The sequence below is a fragment of the Ostrea edulis genome, chromosome 5 (assembly GCF_947568905.1).
Source record: "Ostrea edulis chromosome 5, xbOstEdul1.1, whole genome shotgun sequence".
In the NCBI taxonomy this organism is placed as follows: Eukaryota; Metazoa; Mollusca; class Bivalvia; order Ostreida; family Ostreidae; genus Ostrea; species Ostrea edulis.
Window position 1 is genome coordinate 73,908,292 of NC_079168.1, and position 21,754 is coordinate 73,930,045.

General features: G+C 36.3%; 1 long non-coding RNA gene across 1 annotated transcript; it reads right to left on the reverse strand.

The window, feature by feature from the left end:
- Positions 1 to 16,444: 16,444 nt before the first annotated feature.
- LOC130054762 (uncharacterized) lies at positions 16,445 to 21,066 on the reverse strand. The gene is made up of 2 exons (XR_008803080.1): positions 20,894 to 21,066; positions 16,445 to 16,800 (listed from the first exon to the last, which is right to left on the reverse strand). It is a non-coding gene; the product is annotated as an uncharacterized LOC130054762 (long non-coding RNA).
- Between the last annotated feature and the right edge of the window lie 688 nt (positions 21,067 to 21,754).

Consider the following 21,754-nt stretch of genomic DNA (forward strand, 5'->3'; position numbering starts at 1 on the left):
GTGTCCCAAAAAATAGTATCACTGAGGCAGCGAGTCACAAATGGATTTGAATAAGTGTTTACTTGACATACAAACATTGAACTTTAATCTCATTATCTTGAGGTCATGAAGACTAGATTGTCGTATATTGATTTGCCAGCAATTATCATATCTTTGTATGATGAGATGTCAAAAAGGATAAACAGGGGAATATATGTGCGGTGTTTGCCCTAATTATGGTGATGAACTATGGATTGCCTATAAATCTAGGACACTGTTTTTTCAAACGGGATTAAAATAGTGTTGAAGATATATTGATGAAAACAGGGAGCTACATGAAATATTATTCTTTACATACGTTTTAACGAATACAAAAATATACTGTGCGTGTATATATATATATATATATATATATATATATATATATTCAAAAATTCTTTTTTCTCGGTATCGGGGTAGAATAAAGTCAAAAAATAAAATCCAATACTCAAACTTTTATCTATAGCGCTTTCGCCCTGCGGGCTCGTTGCTAGATTTTAAAACAAATCACTACATATACATGCATGATGCTATATGTGGAAATGTTAAAAATTACCAGAAAATGATTCAATACTCATTTGAAAAGTTTACATTCAGGATACTTCATTGTATTTTTACGAGGTGGCGTCAACCTCAGCATCCAATCCAAGATGGATATCCGTTCATTTCTTCAATATTACAACTTTTACACCTCATCTTCCACCGGATATTGAAAAACAATTTCATTATACTGAAATCTGATATAAATTTTGACTCTGTAAATTTTCAAAATTGGGTCGAACATTACAGATTTCTGATTTGTTTATTTTCATCTATGCTCTCTTACACGGAATGTAATCATTTCTTCCAAAATTTGAATACTTTTACAATGCAACTGTTTACATACCCAAAATGATCTGTATTTTTGTCCCGTGGGTATCCGGGTTAGAATAGACCCTTAGTACCCTGAAAAACAACTTCATTATACTGAAATCTGATATAAATTTTGCCTCTGTAAATTTTCAGAATTGGGTCGAACATTACAGATTTCTGATTTGTTTATTTTCATTTATGCTTTCGTACACGAAATGTAATCATTTCTTCCAAAATTTGAATACTTTTACAATACAACTGTTTACATACACAAAATGATCTGTATTTTTGTCCCGTGGGGATCCGGGTTAGAATAGACCCTTAGTACCCTTTCTTTGTCGTACGAGGCGACTAAATGGGGCGGGCCTTCGGATGAGACCGCAAAACCCGAGGCCCCGTGTCATAGCGGTTTGACACGATAAAGATCCCTTCCTGTTCAAAGGCCGTAAGCGCCGAGCATAGGCTAGAATTATACAACCATTCATCGGCAATGATGACGTCTCCATATGAGTGAAAAATTATCGAATGGGACGTTAAACAATATAAAATCAATCAATGTATTTTTCTACCAGTTTATGTAATTTTAACTTTTACTTTCGTCGGATGGGACAGGAAAGGGTTCCCGTGTCAAGGACCACAACCCCCTTGGCACGAAAACGATTGTTTCCTTGATGTTCGAAAGAGAGTAGGCTCACCGTGGGCCGTCAGGGAAACTCAAACACTCACAACCAAACATATTTCAATTAGTTAACCGCCGTAAAATGGCTGAAATATTACCAAAATGGCCCAAGACCGTAAACAATCAATCATTTCTAAAAAATATATGCTTTCTAGCCAAGAGAAAACTCAGTTTATAAACATTGTTTTATGAGTTATTCTGTACAATGAAAAATCAGTTACATTAAAACTTTTTGTTATGTAATCTTTTGTTATTTTAGGGTTTTATATAGAAGAAAGTCCATTCGTATTCAGAAAGTTACCAGTAGGTGTCCATTAAATTGACAAGTATTGTCCATTATTTTTTATGAAGGATAGTAACTGTCTATATTAAAGATAATGAACAATAAATGTCAACTTATTGGATAGTGCCAGGTAAACCCAATTACTTTTCAGATGTCTACAGGGAGACTGAAAATAAAAGAAAAACATTTATTTACATTTGTCAAACAGAAACAAATTTAATCTTAAGTTCCTTAAATCAACATTTTTGATGGACGATGGTCATGAAATTTTGAGCTCCTGATTTGCGTCTGTAAAATGTGACAACACGTAGGATTGTGAGAATCAAGACGAACCATTTCATTTGAATGTCTGGTGAATATAATGCCTTAACTTTTATGGACAAAGTGATCGTTTCATATTATTTGTATCTATACTTTGTGAAACTTTGGCAGTTGATCACTACTCACGATGCCTGGGCATAAGGAACAGAACTGATTTAGATACAATAGCCCTGTAAGTCAGGACAATCCTGCAAAGAAAAAGAAATTCAACGATTCTGCAAGTTCCATTACTGACGAAGAGAGTGGTGTATCTGTGCTATCTAGTATTTTAGAAAATGCGTCGCTGAGTGAAGAAGGCGTTCGTGTGGTGACGAGTGTTATTCTAAGGAACCCGGCAATTAAAAACGCCGTGTCAATGGAACTGTCATCCGAAATGGACAACATGAGAAATGAGATAAAGTATTTGCGAAGTTGAGTTAGAAGATCTTGCTCAGTACTCCCGTAAGAACTGCTTAATATTTTCAGGAATAGTAGAACTACCAATGGAGCTCGAGGACAGGAAGATACTGATAAACCAATTCTAAACATTTGTAACAAGGTGATCCTCAAGTCCACAGGGACTACCCTTCATAATAGTGCCATTGACAATTCCCATCGCTTAGGACCCAAACGTGAGAGCGGAGCTCTCCCTATAGGTAACACGTATATACATGTTTAAAAGGAAATTATAGAAAACTAGTGAAAAATTAAACCATACCTATGGAACTTGAAAATTTTGGTTCCAAATGGCGTCGATTCGAATACTAGCGCGTGGACATGTATTTCTCCATTTTGAATCTCGTATACCCAAGTTCACGTCGTTCTGAGATGTTACATAAAATTCTTAAAAGCATGTAAATCTTTGTTTTCTAAATCATATATAATCCCTCCTCGATCGTGCCATGGCTCCTATGTTTGTGTATTTGCCCATTTTTTTGTTGGGTGATTTTAATACTAATATGTCTTACGGCGTGACCGTGTTCGAGGGCAAAGCAAAAAATATTGGCATTATAGTATCTAGATCCATAACAGGACAAATAATATCCCGAAATATTAGCACCTAACGTGTGAGGACAGAGTTCAATCAAAGTATTCTAACTTTAGACATTTTTGATCCGGCTATTCATTGAACGCGGGAAACGCTATGCAACTGATGTAAACAGTGCATTGTGACGTCATATTCAGCGTCGGTGTTTAGCAAATACACAAACATAGGAAACGTTGTACAATTCGCGTTTTAAATCGAGGAGTGATTATATATGACTAAGAAAATAAGATTTACATGCTTTTATGTAACATCTCAGAATAACGTGAACTTGGGTACACGAGATTCAAAATGGAGAAATACGTGTCCACGCGATAGTATTCGAATAGACGCCATTGGGACCAAAATTTTCAAGTTCCATAGGTATGGTTTAATTTTTTATTAGTTTTCTATATTTTCCTTTTAAACATGTATATACGTGTTATCAATAGGGAGAGCTCCGGCCGTGAGAGGGCTTCACCCTCTAATATACTCTCAGAGAAAAGTCTTAATTTCAAATTAATGTTACAAAGACTCAATCTACATAATTACATTCATAATCAAACTAATTTTTCAAAATTTCCAGTGAACTCGGGAACTTGTATAGATTTGATACTTAGTAATAACAAAAGTATGATTTTAGATACTGTTATTCTCCCTCCCTTTTGTAGCTCACATTCAGTTATAGGCATAGAGATACAGTATAAAACTTACAAAGAATATGCTTATAAGCGTGAGGTTATGGATTTTAAATCAGCAGATTATGCTGGTTTAAGAACCACTTTACCCAATTGTAATTGGGATAATGTGTTCATTGATGATGACATTGATCAGGTTTACTCCAACTTTCTACTAACCACTAAAACATGCATTAACAATCATATTCCAACTAAAATCATCACTGTTAGACCCAGAGACAAAGTCTTCATGAATAATACTATTAGACACCTGATGAGGAAACGAAACAGAATCCATCATAAAGCAGTAAAATCAAATAATTCATTACACTGTAAAAAAAAAAAATATAGATTTTTACGCAACAAAGTTATTGATGAAATTAGATTATCTAGAGACAACTAATATGTCTTACGGCGTGACCGTGTTTGAGGGCGAAGCAAAAAATATTGGCCTTAATCACTGTTAATTAGTATCTAGATCCATAACAGGACAAAAAATATCCCGAAATATTAGCACCTAACGTGTGAGGACAGATCTCAATCAAAGTATTCTAACGTTAGACATTTTTGATCCGGCTATTCATTGAGCGCGGGAAACGCTATGCAACTGATGTAAACAGTGCATTGTGACGTCATATTCACCGTCGGTGTTTAGCAAATACACAAATATAGGAAACGTTGTTAATCGAGTAGTGATTATATATAATTAAGAAAATAAGATTTACATGCTTTTATGGGTTTTATGTAACATCTCAGAACGACGTGAACATGGGTACACGAGATTCAAAATAGGGAAATACATATCCACGCGATAGTATTCGAATCGACGCCATTGGGACCAAAATTTTCAAGTTCCATAGGTATGGTTTAATTTTTCATTAGTTTTCTATATTTTCCTTTTAAACATGTACATGTGTACATGTATATACATGTTACCTACAGGGAGAGCTCCGCTCACACGGCCCTTCGGGCAGTGAGAGGGCTTCGCCCTCTATAATAAAAAAAAAACTTACAGAACAAATTAACAAATTAATCCCACCAGGGAAATGGTAGAGGATTGTTAAATCCTTGTCAAAATTACGAAATCATCATAAGCCATTACCACCTATCAAAACATCTGGAAAAACACTATTTCACCCTATAGAAAAAGCAAATGCGTTTAACGCCTTCTTTTCAAATATTTCTACAATGGACCAAGAACCTAACTTACCACTGCATGGACCAGGGTTACCTACTAATTTTCACCTTGATGATTTTATCATCTCTGATCTGGAAGTACTTGATCAACTTCTCATACTGAATACTAATAAACCCCCAGGTCCAGATGGTATATCCCCATTAATACTAAAAATTATTGCATCTTCCATTGCCTCCTCTACCACTTACAAAATTATTTAACATGTCACTATCTCTTGGCAATCTTCCAATCATATGGAAATCAGCTAATATCTCACCAATTTATAAAAACAAAGGTAGTGCACAAGAAGTCAACAACTACAGACCGATTTCATTTACATCAACCCTGTGTAAAATACTTGAAAGAATCAAAGTTAAGGTAATTCCCCATACCACATCTTAATATTGAAAAACCTACAGATTTCTATCAGCATTTGCATGTATTTTGTCGAGGATGTATATTGACCAAATTCCCGAAGAAAAATATGTTTAGCGGCCTTTCCCAGAGTACAGCCACTTCTAAAAATAGAACACATCACTTTAAAACAAGCAGTGTTAATATACATACATTTTAAGGCACTGTCTTTATTTAAACGATAGAAATATGTTTCTTTCATATGAATTGAAGAAAATGTATTGCATTTGACTGTTTTCAATAATTTTTCATCTACTGAACCATGCTCTTGGTTTCAAGGTGATGAAAATGCACGTATAGTGGTCAAATTTTGACTAATCATAGCCTACCATATCTGGAAAATTGTGTTTTCAAAAACCTTCAGATTTTTTAAACATTTCAATATGTTTTACCTTTACACTCCAGCAATCATTTGATATAAGAAGTAGATAGGGTATCGGATAATTTGAGAGCCCAATGACCCCTCTAGGTTAAAAACCTTGAAAAAACGCATATTGGAAAATGGTGTCTAAAATTCCTATCTCTGCAAACATGTTTCATTCATCATTTACATTATTATATTACCATTTCAAGAAATATTACAGGGTGAATTTTGAAAAACAGTTTAAAACATTAAAGCTTCAATTAGCTAAAAACCATTTTCATTGATTGCCGTAAGCTTTAGGGATCGGGCTTGAAGTTAGAAAAATCCTAACTTTACTATGGAGCTTACTAAATCCAATTATGTCGCCAGATCTTGTTGGAACAAAGTTATGTAGATCAGAATGAGTTGTACATTTTAACGCTCGAATATTTTAATAATTTTTATTTTCTGGTAGTTTTTAACAATACGACACAGCCATGCGATGCGAGTCTTAACGACATGAAACTATCGCGTACATTCCGAGACGTTTTAATCAAAACATCAGTAAAGGTCATGTCCGGCCAGAAAAAGAAAATTACATTACAACACCCATGATCTATACTGTATGTACAAGAGCACAAACGTACGACACCTAGACATAGAAATAGGTCCTACAATATGTACACATATGTGATAAATCTGTCAGCGTCTGATCTAAATTGAACACCCTGAAATCATTAGACACAACAGAGATATGCACATACATGTTCATGTATATGCACATTTATTATGGATTCGGAGGGCCCCAAAAGCGATTTTTGTCGTGTAAATAAATATTTAAAGAATTGCGAGGGGAAGGCGGGGGGGTTACAATGTCAGTATAGCTTTAGATTATGCATATATTCTATTTAGATCTTGACGACATCGATCGTATTCTTTCAGGTTTAAATAAATTATAAGAAAAACATAACAAAAATATAAGACTGTCAGTACATGTAGCACACAAAAATTTGCATTTTGTTGAATAGGAGATTCGATATTTCTACCCGTCATTAACTATCAGAAATCACACAAAAGAAATGGCCTACAATAGATACAATGAAAATTGGCAACACGATTTAACATCATAATCTGTAATATATGCAGAAATCTCACGGGAATTACTAAACGACTGTGTGTCACAACGCAATGTGTATGGAGAATTTACGACTTCGCGATGTATATAACTATAAGCATTTCCTCTCCCGAGCGTTGTCTTGTATAAAACCGGCTTGTTTGTATTACTGCAATTCGTACAATGTATGTTGTTTTTTAATTCTAAATTTTTGTTATTTGCTTTCAAACAATCAGTCCTAATACGGTCTACAAAATTCACCAAAATGCCACCGGGTTCGTTGAATGTGTTATAACGTTCGTGACTCGTGAATAACGTTTCTAACGTTATTTGACGTGGTATGGGGAATTACTTTAAGCATCTCTACAATTATGTTTTGGATTATAATATCATCTACAAATATCAATCTGGGTTCCAACCCAATGATTCAACATCTAATAAACTTATTGAAATTTACAACACAATTATTTCAAATATGGACAAAGGTAAATATGTAAGGTATATATTTTGCGACATTTCAAAAGCCTTTGACAGAGTATGGCACAATGGTATTCTTTATAAGTTACAAAACTATGGTATGTCCAGACAAATTATAAAATGGGTTGAAAACTATTTAACAAACAGGTCGCAACGTGTAGTCCTGGATGGTTTTACATCTTCTTCAAGATCTTCAAATTCAGGCGTTCCTCAGGGATCTGTTCTAGGGCCATTTTTGTTCCTATTATATATTAATGACATCTCCAAAAATTTACAAAATCCTGTTAGACTATTTGCAAACGACACCTCGCTTTTTGTTATTGTTGATAATGATATGATAAGTTCGGCAATTTCATTGACTAATGACCTAGAGATTATACATCAATGGTCAAAACAATTGGCTATGGATTTCAACCCAGAAAAAAATAATCAATTTAGACTTTACACGAAAGCATGTTACTCATCAAAGAATTCGATTCGGCACTAGTGGTTCGATAATTAATAATGTCAACAATCATACTCATTTAGGAATATGTCTTCAATCAGATGGTGGTTGGAAAACTCACACATTAAATATTCATGAAAAAGCATCTAACCGATTAAACATATTGCGCTTGCTAAAATATTCACTCAATCGTAAATCCTTGATTAAAATATACTTCTTTTTTATTCGTCCTGTACTAGAACATGCTAATGTAGTATGGGACAACTGTACACTGAAAGAATCAAATTTATTGGAAGATGTACAGGTCTCAGCAGCACGCATCATTACTGGACTGAGAATTATCTCTTCCAGAACAGCACTCTATCATGAATTGGGTTGGGACACCTTAGCATGTCGTAGAAAAATCCATAAACTCATTTTATTTTACAAAATAGTACATGGCATTGCTCCCCAATATCTACAAGATCTATTGCTTTCAAATATACCACCTCAACATTCATACACCTTAAGAAACAATGATGATAATCTTAAATTTATTCTTCCAAAAGTTAAGACCACATCATACATGGATAGTTTTCTACCCTCCGCAATCAGGTTATGGAATGATCTGCTAATACACATTAGAATTATTCCCTCACTTGCATCATTTAAAAATGCCTTCAATAAATTCTACTGCTTACAACCCAATAAGCTTTTTAATATCGGTAAACGTAAAGGTAACTTTGTGCACTGTCAACTTAGAAACAATGCAAGTAATTTAAATGCTGATCTTAAATCCCACTTCTTACGAGATAGTGCTACTTGTGATAGGTGTGGCCACCATACTGAAGATTCAATTCATTTCTTCTTCAAATGTCCTGCGTTTGCTGACCATAGAACTAAGCTAATCTCGTCCATCAATGAAATGCAACTTTCTGTTCCTTTAACACTGAATTTACTTTTATATGGTGAAAAATGTTTAAGCTTTTTAAAAATGCAATGAAAAGATTTTTGAAATTGTTCAAAAGTATATCTTGGAAACTAATAGGTTCTCTTAAGTATCTCATATTTTGTCTATTATACAATTTTCTATTTTTGGTATTTAGGTGTTTTTTTTCCTTTTACCGGTACTGCCCCCCCCTTCTCTTTTTTCTTTTCTTTTATCTTTTGTTTGTTACATGTATATACCCTTACTTTTCTTTCTTTCTCTTTCAATTTATATAAATATTTTTCAGTTCTCATTTTATTTGTGTTTTTTTTTTCTTTTCAATTTTTTCTTTTCGTTTACTCATTCTATATGTGTGTATATGTGCATATGTATGTGTGCATATATCGAAACTTTTCTTAGTCTATCTATTGCTATTTATATATATGTACACATTCATGTGAATGTTCTCTGGTGTATATGTTATTTATTTGTATATGTGTGTGCCTTGTATTTCCATTTCACACTTGACCTTGTTGTAGGGAGAGGGCTTAAATATGCTATGCCTGCTGCCCGATCCCCTTCACTTTGTGAATAAAATATAGTTTAAATTTAAATTAAATTAAATCAACATAAATATCGAGAGAAGAAACCCGATTATTTCCCCTTAGTAGAATTATCTCCTCCAAATTTTAGATTCACATTTTTAAAAATTTTATTGGCCATCATTATATCGCATCAAAAGACATCTGTCCTTGCTGTAATTAAATTTTGACACATTCCGAAACTTCTTTAGAACACTTTTTTCTGTTTTCTTTATATAATAGTATATATATATATATACAGTATAATTTGTCCAAACCGGCCTCTGAGTACTCCGGCGCTCTGTCAATTCCGGCCACAAAATATAGTCCCTAACATTTCTTTAACAAATCCTTTATTAATAATTCCCTGTACTCCGGATACTGCGTATTCTGTATATCGGGCGGCTTACACATTCCCAACTGCTATTAATTAACTTTAATTATCCTGTGTAAACCGGCCCCTCGATGATACACCACCCTAATTGTTGCGGTCAATTGTATTTGGTGTACACAAGGCCCAACTGCTCGTAATTAGCTCTAATTATCGCATTTAAACCAGCCACCCCCCCACCCCCCTCGATGACCAACCTGTCGGTATTCGGTCGATCACACGCGGTGTACACAAAGGGTGTCTCAAGGGAAGCCACAGGTAAGTAAAAGAGTGCAACTGGCGATGAGTCGCGATCAGTTTAAAATAAAACGGATTTTTAGGCTATTAACGAAGTACTTAGCTACTGGGGTGTAGAGACCCTCGGGGACTAACAGTCCACCAGCAGAGGCCTCGACCCAGGCGTCATAATGTAAAACTTATACGGTACCAATTTTGATGCACCAAATGCGCATTTCAACAAATAATGTCTCTTCAGTGATGCTCAACCGAAATGTTTGAAATCCGAAATAACTATGAAGTTTTAGAGCTAAATATAGCCAAAAACAGCGTGCCAAAAAAGTGGAGCCAAATTCGTCCAAGGATAAGAGCTATGCATGAGGGATATATATATATATATATATATATATATATATATATATATATATATATATATATATATGAAATGAAAGAACAGATGGACCATGAAAGGTGAAAATAACGAAGTGATGAATCTCATCATTCCTATAAGCAATACAAAATAGAAAGTTGAGCAAACACTGACCCCTGGACACACCAGAGGTAGGATCAGGTGCCTAGGAGGAGTAAGCATACCCTGTCGACCAGTCACATCCACCGTGGGCCCTATGTATTGGTCAGGTAAACAGAGTAAACCGCAGTTAAAATCAATGTGCCAAGAACAATCGATATGAAATACGTCAAACAGCATTTGACCCAATGATAGGTTATATGAGCAAACTAGATCATTATAATGACCATAGAATTTGCGAAACGCTGACTTTGAACGAGAACGTTGAAATCCTTGTAACATCAACTTGTTTGTCAGTAGCCTGCCTCAATTTCAACAATGATCATACGCAGAACAAGCTCTTGTAGATCGAATCAGATAAAGATACCAATCCACTGTCCTTTCTGCAACCAGAAAATGGTTGGTTCTTTGTCGGTTTCACGTCCCTTTGAATTTTTTAAGAATTCATAGACGTCACCAGCTGTAACTTTAGACAAATGCTTAGTGCTAACAGCCTTAACAGTGAGGGTTCTTTAACGTTGCAACGCCTGTCGCGACACAGGATCTTCGTTTTTAAGGTCATATCCAAAATATCCGTGATTGTCACTTCTAAATTGCTGAGCGTTTGGCGTAGGAGCAATCACTACCTCTGTTTGCGACTTAGGTTTGGTGCGACCATGGTACGAGCGGGGCTCGAACTCGCGACCTCCCGGTTACGAAGTAAACGCGCTTAACCACTGTGCTACCGGTAACCAAGAATCGCTTCAAAATGGCAACCATCTCGATAAATGGTTACCTCTACTTTGATGTACAATATTGTTTGACTTCATTCGTTTTATCTTTAACATGCTTCTCTTATGCAGTGATCCCGTGAGGGCCCGAGTTAGAATACTGTAGGTCCTTAGGTGGGGCTCGATAAAGATCCATCCCTGCTCAAAGCCGTAAGTGTGAAGCATAAGTCTAAATTTTGCAGCCCTTCACCAGCAATGATGACGTCTCTAAATGAGTGAAAGAACAACCAATTCGGTGAAAACACGAATTTGTAGACCTTGCCGGACAGAAATATCTTTCGAGCATAGACGACTGCATAAGACAGTTGCTTAATCACAGTTTGGTTTGGCTCCTTTAAAGCTGTATGATCCGATGTTCATGTATTACTTTTGTACATTATTACTTTACAGCAGATTAATTAGCTTATAAAGTTATTAACTTTCTCTTAATTACATGCTTGAAAACATCTGCATATAAAAGAAAACAGTGAGAATATTATTTAGAAAGTAAATACAGTGTGGTACATATAAAAATCACACGGGAAACATCAGGAGTTTCACCCAAAACATGGTGTTTTCGATGAAAGACCCGAAGTGTTCCGGATAACCGCATAAAATATACAGTGTTAGACGTCTATAAATAGCCCCACGCGCGTCAGGGGAATCCCAACATGATGTATTAACTCATACGCAAGAGCGTAAAACAACGAATTACTAATAGGTATTTGATTTTTTTTTTCTCTATTAAACTAATGGCACGGTACTGTTGTAACAAAATACACAGCTTTACTTAGATAATGACACCGATGATCTGAAAGTTTGAACTGGTCACGTGACTGTCATTTGAAATGGCAGAGTGACGCGGTAGTTTGTAAATGCCGATTTAAAATTAAATAATTTTGGTTAAAACAGGTGAAATAATGTATGAAATAATGTATGACATGTCATACATCCTCATAAATACATACGTGCGATGATTTAATTGCGTTTTTACGAGATGGGAATAAAAAGGTAATTCGGACCATACAACTTTAATTCACTTCCAACTGATAACACCTGATTCAGATTAAAAGTATGTTTGTTACGCATACATTGTAATAGTGTCCAAAAACATGAATCCTTGAACTACACGGGGAACTGCATTTGGATTATTCCGGTTTAATCTATGACTTACAGCGTTTGATGCATATATCAGTTACAGTATTTCTCCAAGACCAGAGCCTGACATAATTCTTCCGATGCTACCAAGAAAAGTCACCACTACGTGGAAAGTTCCCAGACGCACAACTCCACTGTTACATCCCTCACTGTTTGTCATCACAACTGCCACCGTCGGAAACCCACGGTCGATCGGACTTCTTATACCTCCCGTGGGACACAACACCGATATTTTCACTGGAAGGTGTGTTGGGCTTCTTGATATTATTGGTCGCTTTACCATTCCTTATTGCGATATTCAACCAATGAAAAAGCCCCAGCATAGGCGTAGCTTGGGTTCGAATATTACCGAGGCAGGGGGTCTGGAGGGCTGCGCCCCCAGAAGCTATCGACATTTTAACAACGTAAAAGGTGTTGTTTTTTTTTGTTTTTTTTTACCGAGGCAGCTGCCTCGGTTGCCTCAATGGAAGCTACGCCACTGCCCAGTGTTTGAGAGCATAGAAAAACATGGCTTTCTAAGCGAAGATTTTGACAAGTTACAAAGCTTTCAGCGAGATGCTCCACAACTTTTTTGTAAGTCTATTTTGAAAATAATTTTATTCTTTTCTCCCTCCAATTTGGTAACCAATGGCTTGTTGAGTTTGCACTTCCGATTTAATTTATTCGTACAAAGGTTGTACGCAAATGATGCGTCTGTCGGGTGGAAGTTTAGGCACTCTAGAACATAGCTGTACTGTTAAAGTGAAGGTTTTGACGACAGCGCCCTGTAGCCCCGATCTTTGATAGTGACACAACAAACACACACTTTCATGGGCGCCGCCATTACTGCTGACACTGACTGCTGGCGATTCTCATTGGTCCGCGATAGGTCACATAAAGTCATACATTTTAATGCGTTATGCGAAAATATCAGCGTCGTTTCCCTCTGGAAGTAAAAGAGCGACCAACTGTGGGTTTCCGACGATTTATAACGGCTTGGTTGGTCGAATGTTGTAATTGAAATTCGATTACATCGTAAAGGGTCTTGTAATGCAAACATCTAAGTTGAGTAGAGAGATTTCAAATCACTTGCGTACAGATCATCCATAGGTAAACAACCTTTAGCTACATGTATATCCGAAATTCCTTGATCATTGCTTTCTAGAATAATCCGGTGTGTGACCGATCGACAGGGAATGCTTACCTAGGCACCTGATCCCACCTCTGGTATATCCAGGGGTCCGTGTTTGCCCAACTATCTATTTTGTATGGGATTTATGAGATTGATCACTGTTCGTTATCTTTCATCTGCATCATCCAAAACCAACCTGACAGAAGTTAACAGATTATCAGCATTTCTCAAGATGTCGATTTTTCAAGAGAAGTCGACGTTTTTAAGGTTTTATTTCTTGAAACTTATATGTAAGTTGTGTGATTGATTGATTGAATATTGTTTAACGTCCCTCTCGAGAATATTTCACTCATATAAAGATGTCACCACATCCGGTGAAGGGCTGCAAAACTTAAGCCTATGTTCGGTGCCTACGGCCATTGAGCAGGGAGGGATCTTTTTCGTGCCACACCTGCTGTGGCACGGGACTTCGGTTTTTGCGATCTCATCCGAAGGACCGCCCCATTTAGTCGCCTCTTACGACAAGCAAGGGGGTATTAAGGGCCTATTCCTACCCGGATCCCCACGGGATAAAGTAGTGTGAACTTGTAATTTCCCACATTGTAGTAAAATAAGTTGGTATTGCACACAGTAAACATCGTTCACTTTAGCACTTGCTGCTACTGCAATATCATAGTCCGATATATATTTGTTCTTTTCAGTCTGAATATCCCTGTTTCTTAAGTATACTGGTTTTTGTGTACATTCCATGGCCATACTTGGAGTTGTACACGTCTGGTAGAACACACTTAGATTAAGAGCGTGAGCTGATCGTGAGTAGATACTCAGTATTCACAAAGTAAACACAGTATAAAACATACAAAAATTCAGAAAAACACTCCAAAAAGACTATCCTGAGTCAGAGTATATACGCTGCACACAAACGGTACCGATGTTTTTTTGCAAATCCCATAGAATTGTGCGAAAACTGTCAAAAACGACGGAGCAAAAAGAACACAGCCGTTCTTCTCTTGCTCGTCACGTGACCTCTAGTTGCGGAGGGGAGAAATCATCCTTAATATGTATGTGTGTCCGTTACAGCTTGAAAACCGATTATCAAACTTTGCATACTTCTGTGGCATTGTAAGAGGACGAACCCTATGTATTTTCAAGTAAATTGCTGAAATATTTTTTAAAGTATCGCGTAATTACACCATTAAAAAGTGAAATTTGATGTACGAGTTAACAATACATACTTCCGGATAACGTGACAGTAAAATTAGAATATAAAGAGGATGGAGAGTGAGATTGATTGAGGTTTTACGCCGTTTGGCAATATTACAGCCATTTTACGGCGTTTAACTAATTGAAATATAAACCAGTTTATAAAAGTTCAAGAACCTACTATTCCTTTACATATAACCCCTCTCAAATATTTAAAAAACAAGAGATGTTTGTAAAACACATATGCCCCCCCCCCCCCGGTGCAAAATTGAAAAGGGTTATACACACACATCATTTAATGGATAGTAGTATCATCAATTCAAAATATTGAGCAGACAATATCTTCCTATGTCAAGAGTAGATTGACCATGTGACCTAAAAATCAATAGGGGTCATCTACTCCTTATGCTGTACCAGTGTACCAGGTTTGGTGTCAATCAAGCAAATAATTCTCAAAATATCGGAGACAATATATTACTATGTCCCGTTCAACCACTGACCTTTGACCATGTGACCTCAAAATCAATAGAGGTCATTGTCTCCTGAAGATGTACCAGTGTACCAAGTTTGATGTATGTCAAGCAAAGGGTTCTAAAGATATTGAGCGAACAGTATATTACTATATCCAGTTTGACTCTTAACCATGTGACCTCAAAATCAATAGGGGTCATTTTCTCCCGAAGATAAACCAGTGTACCAAATTTGATGTATTTCAATCAAAGGGTTCTCAAGATATTTATTTAGGTGCAAGAGATGCAATGGAATTGCACTACCAACACTCATGTGCAAAGAATCAAGAAGAAAAATAAAAGAGCAAGGATCCAATAATACGCATGAAAGTGCAAGGAAATTAGCACTTGCAATCCAAAATCCAGAAGGACCTGAAAAATAACACTGCAAGTCAGTTTTCTGTTAAAGTATAGCGATCAAAGCCTACTGTAAACAATGATACATAACTTGAAACTTTGATTACAGAGTTCAAAAATGGAAAAAGTCTTTCATTAAATTCCCATGCTTTTAAGCGCCATCAAGGCATCTTTTCCAGCGTCAATGTGGAAAACTTGCACAAGTGGATTTCTGACCAGAAAATCAGGACGAGTTATGAAATGTTTTAACATTTTGACATTGAATGCAATTATTTCATTGTCTAGTAGTCCTGAATGTTTGTCAAGCATTTCTACAGTACTTACAGAATGTATCAATCTGTTTTATTTGTTTTTACCTTTGGGTAACAGGTTTTCTTTCATTTACATTTAACATTCATGCAAGGTTTGTCAACACTCTGATACTAGTACATTCTGTTCATGTTTGAGATACATTTTTTCATGAATCCTTGTAAAAGCAATCAGTATTGAAAGGTGAAGATATGGAACAGTGATCAATCTCATAGCTCTTGGGCAAACATGGATCCCTGGATATACAAGAGGTGGGATCGAGTGCCTAGGAGGAGTAAGCATCCCTGTCCACCGGTCACATCCGCCGTGAGCACAATATCTTGACAAGGTAAACGGATTTATCCGTAGTCAAAATCCTTGTGCCAAGAACGACCTAACAATCGGTATGTCCATTTGTTGAACATATGTGGCAATTTCTCTGGGAGGTCCAAAGTGAACAACGTTATGAACACCAAAAAAGTTAACATCTATGCCAGCTGCGTTTGTGCATATCAGAATTCTTGTGACTCCTTTCTCATCCTTCGTGTCATTTCTAATTTATTCTTTGATGCATTCGGTTGCTTTACTGTGAAACATGTCAAAGAAGTTACTTTTTCCAAAATGTTGCAGAAGAAACATATATAATGAAGCACAGTCTTTTATTGAGTTACAAAATATTAACGGTCTTGGCAAATAAGAAATATCTTGGAAAAGACATTGTTCCTTCAGATAATCTAGCGATAATTGATGAAAAAATATTTTTGAAATAATCATTTATAATTTTCAACACACTGATGTTAATTTTTTTTTCTATCCGGACTATCAGTAATGATACATGCGATTTTACTAAAATACAATTCTGTCATGATTTTCCTTCGATGCTTAGGACGAACGGTTGCTGGTAAAGCTAAAATGGGCACCTTTTCACATTAGGAACGCAATCCCCAATATGGGAAAACCACTCCCTAAATGCATCTTTTGATCCAGAGCTTTCTCCCCTGCAATTCAAGAAATAAATTTCATGAAAATTACAAATATGAAGCCGATGCACGCTTTTACAAACTAGTTGTGGAAGGGTTATCTGTGCTTGAAATATCTTTAAACGTATTTCTGGTGGCTACATCACTGGGATACATTTTTTTTACTGCTGTTTTTTTTATATACATAAAACGTTAAGAGTGAATTTAATACCGGGCTATATCACAAGCCTCTGAATTTCAATCAACAAGTTTAAATACATTTATTATTTTTTTAAAATAATTCTACAAGAGTTTATAATTGTACTATCAAAATAATTCCATACATTTAGAAATCAGTATTTATTGTTACCAAAGGACGATTGAATAGGCTTCACCAACAACAATTAATCGGAGTTGTGTAGCGATTACTGAACTTCTGATTACATCCCTCCATTTTGCACCCCCACCAATATCTCTGGACTGCCAAAAACAAAGTTGTACCGTAGTTCTAAGCAGCTTGCAACTGCTTCGATAGCCATTGTAGGTTCTATGTAAATGTATACGGCTTTATATCCTAAGTTGGAGATGAATATCACCTACATATACATATAGTGTTTACATCTCTCAACTGATTTGATAGGCAAGAGCTTGTTCTGCGTATGATCAGTTTATAAATCGAGGCAGGCTACTGACAAACACGTCGATGGTGTAGGAGTTTCAACAGTCTCGTTTAAAGTCAGCATTTCGCAAATCCTATGGTCGTTATAACAATCTAGTTTGCCAATACAACCTATCATTGAGTCAAATGCTACCTGACTTGTTTCATACCGATTGTTAGGCCGTTCTCGGCACACTTATTTTGACTACGGATATTTCCGTTTACCTCATCAAGATATAGGGCTCACGGCGGGTGTGACCGGTCGACAGGGGATGCTTACTCCTCCTTGGCACCTGATCCCACCTCTGGTATATGAGTTATGAGATTCATCACTTCATTACTGACTTGTTTCATACCGATTGTTAGGCCGTTCTCGGCACACTTATTTTGACTACGGATATTTCCGTTTACCTCATCAAGATATAGGGCTCACGGCGGGTGTGACCGGTCGACAGGGGATGTTTACTCCTCCTTGGCACCTGATCCCACCTCTGGTATATGAGTTATGAGATTCATCACTTCATTACTGACTTGTTTCATACCGATTGTTAGGCCGTTCTCGGCACACTTATTTTGACTACGGATATTTCCGTTTACCTCATCAAGATATAGGGCTCACGACGGGTGTGACCGGTCGACAGGGGATGCTTACTCCTCCTTGGCACCTGATCCCACCTCTGGTATATGAGTTATGAGATTCATCACTTCATTACCTTCACCTATCATGGTCCGCCTGTTCTTTCATTATTCTCAGAAGTGGGGCGACAATCAGTGTCACTACCCCCCCCCCCACCCCCCCCCCCCCCCCCCCAAATATAATGGATGCAACTTTGTAGGAAAATGATTTACCACGGCGGATTTCAGTTCCAATTCCAATAAAAAATATATTTCTCTTTTCTGATGAAAGTTGAAGATAACGAACAGTGATCAATCTCATAACTAAACTCCTATAAGCAATACAAAATAGAGAGGTGGGATCGGTGCTTAGGAGGAGTAACCATCCCCTGTCGACCGGTCACACCCGCCGTGAGCCCTATATATGTATCTCGATCAGGTAAACTGAGTTATCTGTAGTCAAAATCAGTGTGCATGTACCAAGAACGGCCTAACATTCGGCATGAAACACGCCATACATCATTTGACCCAAGGATGGGTTGTATTGGCAAATTAGTAAATGTTTATGTTGTCTTGATGAAACAAAATTGCAAACAGATTTACTTATTGAACTCATATGGTAGACATGATGCCAATATTCATGTAAGTAAGAATGAAAATGAATCCAGCAATGCATAAGCAAGTTATTTTAATGTAATGCACCTAATCTACAGTGAACTAAAATAATTTCCTATTTTGATTATAAAGCCTGCATGCATTCTCGTCATCCTGATTCTGGTGTCAATTACATCAGGAGTAATTTGTATACCTATCTATGGTTCTTAAATGGATGTGATCGGTTGACAGGGGATTCTTACTCTTCTTAGGCGCCTCCGCAGCGCGGTTAAGGTGTCCCGAGTGAAATTAACAAGTAATAACAGTATAACTTACTCGCGAGACTTGTTCATCATCAAAGCGCGATAACTCTAACGAGCTGGTAATAGGAATAGACTCAATCTCTACCCAGCGTTGTCGTTCTTTGCTCTCACGTACACCTCAAAATAAGCAATGTTATTCCACATGTAAATCCACATTTTTTACGGCTAATAAAACTAAGAACTACTTTATAAAATATCGGGAAAATGTAGGACAAGCAACTATATGTAGATTTTTTCCATTACTATATATTCCTCATGTACCTATGTATAGGCCTGGTGCAATAGAACTACCCAATACATGTATATCCACGTTTCAACCCAAATCAATGCTTCTTGTGTCACAAAAAGATTTGACGTCTGCTCAATATTTATTTATTTACGTATACTTTTGTAAGTGAAGTCAAAACCATACTTTATTTGAGCATACGTGCCATTTTACAAAAATCTTGTAAAACCCTTGAGACGTTGACAGAGGTGTAAGTGAGTGTAAGGAGCGATAACTCTGGTTAGAGATTGTTTCAGATTACTACCCCCCCCCCCCCCCCCACACACACACACACACACACACACATGTACAGATTTTCGTAATCAGACAATTTAAGCACCATTTTGGTTGTTATCTAATTGCTTGCCAAGAAATTTACCCAACTTAACCGGCAACATACCCCTTCTGATACATTGAAAAATATAAGTAATGTTAGCACGGGGCTCTATAAAGTTCAGTCTGCAGTTTGGTCATACTTCGTCATTCAATAACTTTTTAAAGAATTTAAAAAAAAATGTTTGTCGGGTTAGCGATACTATGATGTATGACTATAACAATGACCTGTGTATAACTTGTACATTCCATGCAAATTCAAAGGGTTTTTCGCCTCAGTAGAACAATTGGGGGTCAGCTAATCCGTGTATTTGAAATCAAAGTGCTTGGCTTCTTGCAGAAAGTGTGAAATATATTGGGTCGGTGCAAGATACTCGTGATCTTAGACTAGATCTGATATAGAGCCGACCCATTACATTTCACACTTTTCATAAGAAGTCAAAACCCGGACTAGCTAACCGTAATTTAGTTATACTGTGACAAAGAACCTAGGAATTTGCACGGTACATTTGTATATATACTTATTATACAAAAATCATTACATTATCCAGACACTCCCGATGAACATTTCTTTTAATGAAAACCTATATCAAAGTACATTGAACATAAGTCTTGGTCAAATGTAATGAACTCGGGATTTTGAAAACAAATCATTCGATGGTTTGTATTTTTGCTTCTATTAATTATGTGATAAATTAAATCCAATTTGTAAATCATCGACACACACACACACACACAGAGAGAGAGAGAGAGAGAGAGAGAGAGAGAGAGAGCACATCGGTAATTATTAAATATCCCTATTACATGTTGTACATGTATGCTTTTCATTTACTGAACATACTAATTCGCATTCAAAACAGGAATTGCCTGCAAGTACGCATTATTTAAATATAGAAGTTAATAATAGTTTAATGAACAAAGAAGACTAAAAGAAAAAAAATTCAAAACCAGGTTTTCTCCAAAAAAAATAATATATAGTGTTTGGTATCGTTGGAATTGGCTCAAAATGCTGAAAAACAATATAAGTATCGGGGGGGGGGGGAATATTGACATTTTTTTCTTCTTAAAATCCCACCCTTATCATGATTATTTGGCATGCGGCACTCCTGCGAGCCGCCCGTGGCCAGAACAAAGCTCTTAGCAGCTGAGTGTATTCGCAAATAACACACACCGTGGAACACGGAGGACACGGTGTATCTCCGTGGATTTTCCACCGTGGTCTTTCCACGGTGGGGTATAAAACACGTGTCATGTACTGTAGCAATTCCCATCATATCTATCATAATAAAGGGCATTTCCCACATTCATCGCCAAATCCTATTTAAACCAGGCGAAAAATCATACCTTCCGTATCAAAATCCTATATCTGCAACTTCTCACCTCCTGGAATATGCCTTGGTGGAAAGAAAACATAGTCATCTTTCACCTGTATCATCGCGTTTAATATTACAATATTAACTTTCTCGTTTTGTTTTCCAGATTCCAAACGCTCAAAAGATCCTGCATCAAGGGAAAGTAACTCTGAAGTCACCAGTGGCGGAAATTTTGAATGTATAACACAGATTTCCATCTTTATTAAAAAATCATTAATGATTTCATCATGCATGTTGTTCTTCAAGAATATTTTTTGTTATTATTTATTTTCTTTGAACAATCAATCGCAACTCTCGTATCAAATTATACAAAATGACCAGTTCCATGTCATAAGACCATGTCAACAACCTTGTGACCTGCATATTCCATGTACGGGATATATCATCGATTCTTGTAATGATTTACAAAAATGATGAGAAAAACGTTACTTTGGTATGCTTTTCCCAAATTAACTCACGACTAGGCCTAACAGTTGAAAAAAAAAATTAGACGCCGTTATACGCGTTACGGACACAACTCATGCTAATAATAGCACAACTAATAATACAACATGCAATATTAAAAACAACACTAAATATACATATATATATTTTTTTATTATCATCAAAAAATTTTGTAAACAAATGGTATACATACTAAAAACAACAAGTCAATTTTTTTTTTAATAAAAATTTAAAATTTATCACATTTTCCTCCAAAATGTCTTAAAATGCTTTAAAGGGTAATTTAAAAAATAATAAATTAGGTTCTGTACACACACACACACACACACACATATATATATTAAAGTTTTTAGAATTATAGGGCATATATACTGGTGTGCAGATTCGC